At 52.0% G+C, this 4077-nt stretch overlaps 1 pseudogene; it reads left to right on the top strand.

Moving 5' to 3' along the window:
* The first annotated feature begins 2912 nt into the window (after positions 1-2912).
* LOC114695359 lies at positions 2913-3324 on the top strand (annotated as a pseudogene).
* Positions 3325-4077: the final 753 nt, after the last annotated feature.

Below are 4077 nucleotides of genomic sequence, written 5' to 3'. Positions count from 1 at the left end.
CGAGTTCCAGGAAAGGCGCAAAGCTACACAGAGAAACCCTGTCTCGAAAAAACAAAAATAAATAAATAAATAAATAAATAAATAAATAAAATCTCAAGTCATGAACTTAAACTTCTATGTTAAAGAGAGGAGGACAGATCCTAGATGGTGGCAGCGGCTGGCACCCACCCTGGGCCTGAGGAGCAGCCCTGGGGTGAGACCCACAGAGGGTCCAGGAGGAGCTGCTGCCTTGGGGGAGGAGTCTGCAGAGACCGAAGCGTCTCTGGGACAACTAAAGCAGGCAGGTCTTATGGGAAGATGCTTTTAAAAAGTGGACTCATGAAATTGGAGGGAATTGACAGAGCAGAGCTGGGTGCTTGGAACTAGAGAGCGGTAAAGGGTATGACACCAGCCTGCGTGGTCGCGGGCTGCGAGCACAGTGGTGGTGCCCCGTGAGCCTCAGGGCAGCCAGCACCAAGGACAGGAGGGATGCAAGAGCCTGGAGCTCCTAAGGATCCTGCCCCGCCATCCTGCCTAGACAAGATCACCCTGACTCTGGGTAACAGCAGGGTATCCAAGATGAGTCTCTGTGATGGTCCAGTATTGATGGTATTCAGAAACCAGAAACCTTGAACCAGACCAATGACTCATTGCAATGAGTATTTGCATGTAAAGCTGTTTGGGCAAAAAAATATACTATGTGACACACTGCAGTTTCCAATGCCACTTCCACAAACAAATATGTGATGGACAAGTGGGAAAGCTGGAGGAAAGGAGTGACCCATCTATGGTGGAGAGAGGAGGAACTAGAGATGCAACAGCAGTGACAGTGTTGTACCCGTTTTGCAAAACCCCCAGAGACCACCAAGAAGCAGGTTTCGATGCAAGCACATAAGGGTCCTTTTATTCAGGTTCAACCTGGGCCACTGCATGGAAGATGGATGGAAATGTGGCGATGGCCCAGGTGTAGAGAGTTTTTATAAGGAAAAACCACAAGCCGGGAATTGGCAACTTGGGATTGGGTAGAAGGGGCAAGGTGATTTTTTGAAACTATTGGTCTAGACTTTTGGCGGGGAACCACAACCCGCTAAACAGGATTATCTGGATTGCTCAGCAGGATTATCTAGATATCTCCAAGGGCCATAAACCACAGAGAGGATCCTGTTAGGCTTTCCTTTCCTTTAAACAGCAGACAGGATGTCTGCAGGAGGATACTGCTCTGTATCCGTTCGTTCGAGTTATCAGGGCATATTCCTGAGCCTGTAAAGCTAATTCTAGGCCTTCACAACAGGTGTGGGAGAAGGCTGAGGCGGACCAGGGAACATGTTGTTGCCAAGTAGGGCCCGCAGGGTGTGTAGCAGCCTGGGGCTCACGTGGGTTCTTTCCTGGAAAACCCTGTCCAGCAGCACATTTGCCCTGGCTCTGAGCAATGACAGGATGTCCGAGATGGAGAATGGTTCATTTTCTGGATTGGGCCTCCTCGAAAGACCTCCATGGTCCATGCTGCTGCTGGAAGACATATTGGTGTCTGTGGTTTGAGATACAGCCAGGGAACGTGTTGTGTCCGCGGTCCACGTGGCCTCCTTATGTGTCCTAGGCGGGCCTGGAACTCACTGCTGTTGAGGATGGCCTGGGTTTTGTTGCCTCCCCTCACAGGTGCTAGGATGTGACACCATATCCAGCTTCATTTATTGTTTTAAATGTTACCACAGACATGAGGTTGTGGGGCGCCCGAGTCAGCCTTTCCTGCCCTCCTCCACTGCACTGCGCTCTCTGTGCTGCCGGGCTAGCGTCCTGTCACCAGCCCCACCATGATCACCTCCTGGGACCCCCACCATGATCACCTCCTGGGACCCCACCTGTCACCCTGGGACCCCCACCATGATCACCTCCTGGGACCCCCCGTCACCAGCCCCCACCATGATCACCTCCTGGGACCCCCTGTCACCAGCCCCACCATGATCACCTCCTGGGACCCCCGTCACCAGCCCCCACCATGATCACCTCCTGGGACCCCCACCATGATCACCTCCTGGGACCCCCACCATGATCACTCCACCCCCCCCCCCCCGCCCCCACCATGATCACCTCCTGGGACCCCCTGTCACCAGCCCCCACCATGATCACCTCCTGGGACCCCCCATGTCACTCCTGGACCCCATCATGATCACCTCCTGGGACCCCCACCATGATCACCTCCTGGGACCCCTGTCACCAGCCCCATCATGATCACCTCCTGGGACCCCCTGTCACCAGCCCCATCATGATCACCTCCTGGGACCCCTGTCACCACCCCCATCATGATCACCTCCTGGGACCCCTGTCACCAGCCCCCATCATGATCACCTCCTGGGACCCCTGTCACCAGCCCCCATCATGATCACCTCCTGGGACCCCTGTCACCAGCCCCATCATGATCACCTCCTGGGACCCCCTGTCACCAGCCCCACCATGATCACCTCCTGGGACCCCCACCATGATCACCTCCTGGGACCCTCTGTCACAGCCCCCATCATGATCACCTCCTGGGACCCCCTGTCACCAGCCCCACCATGATCACCTCCTGGGACCCCCTGTCACCAGCCCCACCATGATCACCTCCTGGGACCCCCTGTCACCAGCCCCCATCATGATCACCTCCTGGGACCCTCTGTCACAGCCCCCATCATGATCACCTCCTGGGACCCCCACCATGATCACCTCCTGGGACCCTCTGTCACAGCCCCATCATGATCACCTCCTGGGACCCCCACCATGATCACCTCCTGGGACCCTCTGTCACAGCCCCCATCATGATCACCTCCTGGGACCCCCTGTCACCAGCCCCACCATGATCACCTCCTGGGACCCCCTGTCACCAGCCCCCATCATGATCACCTCCTGGGACCCTCTGTCACAGCCCCCATCATGATCACCTCCTGGGACCTCATCAGCCATGTGAGCTGTTCTCCGGTATCTACAAGATCTGGCTGTGCCTGGAGGTGGAGGGCCAGATGGTCAGTGGAACAGAGGGTGACAGCGATGACTCACTCATCGGTGGAAATGCTTCTGCTGAAGGGGAGGGAGAAGGTTCTGAAAGCACAGAGTCACAGTGTCATGAACCATCACTTACAAGAAACCAGCTCCACCTTCAGGGACAAAAAGAACAAGAGAAGTCACATGAAATCACTCCAAGGGGCTGCAGAGCAAATAAAGCACATCCTTGCTGATTTCAAGAACTACCAGCTTTTAACTGGTGAAAACTTGAGTCCAGATGGCATGGTTGCCCTCCTGGACTACTGTGAGGATGATGTGACTCTATTCAGTATTTTCTTTAAGGATTGCTTAGAGATGGAAACATGTTAACAAATTGGATCTATCACCTGTCTCCAGAACTGCTGCTGCTTACCATCCACACAATACCAGGATTTAGGACAAATGGGACCTATACCATCTTGAGCTTTTATTTTGACTGTGATTTATTTGGAATGGAGGCATTTTTTTTTTTAAGAATATCATGTAGGTTGTCTAAAAATAAAGTGCATTTAAGTTTACTTTTAAAAGTTACTAAACCAGCTGGTGGTGACAGGTAGAGGCAGGCAGATCTCTGTGAGTTCAAGGCCAGCCTGGTCTACAGAGTGAGTTCCAGGATAGTTAGAGCTGTTACACAGAGAAACCCTGCCTCAAAAAACAAAAAACAAGGTACTCCAGCTAGGTGCTGTGCAAGACTTTAATCACAATACTCAGGAGGCAGAGGCAGGAAGACCTCGGTGAATTTGAGGCCAGCTGGTCTACATAGCTGGTTCTAAGGCAGCATGGGCTATACAGAGACACCCTGTCTCAAAAAAAAGTTACTCCATAACTATAACACAGACAATGGAGAGTCCCCAATAAGGATAGTCATATCAATTAATGGGATAGAATCCAAATTCCAGAATTAAGCTCTCATAGTATTCTGGCCCATGGATTTTTGACAAGGGTGCAAGACAACTAACTAGAGAATTAAGGGTCTTTTCAGGGATTGGTGGTGGAATATCTGTAGACAGAAAAAATAGTTTTTAAAAGAAACTTGGTCTATATCATACACAAAAACTAACCCAAACATGAGCAGTAGCATAA

The sequence above is a fragment of the Peromyscus leucopus genome, chromosome 6 (genome assembly GCF_004664715.2).
Source record: "Peromyscus leucopus breed LL Stock chromosome 6, UCI_PerLeu_2.1, whole genome shotgun sequence".
Classification (NCBI taxonomy): domain Eukaryota; kingdom Metazoa; phylum Chordata; class Mammalia; order Rodentia; family Cricetidae; genus Peromyscus; species Peromyscus leucopus.
The sequence above is the reverse complement of the archived record's forward strand: the minus strand, read 5'-3'. Positions and strand labels throughout refer to the sequence as shown.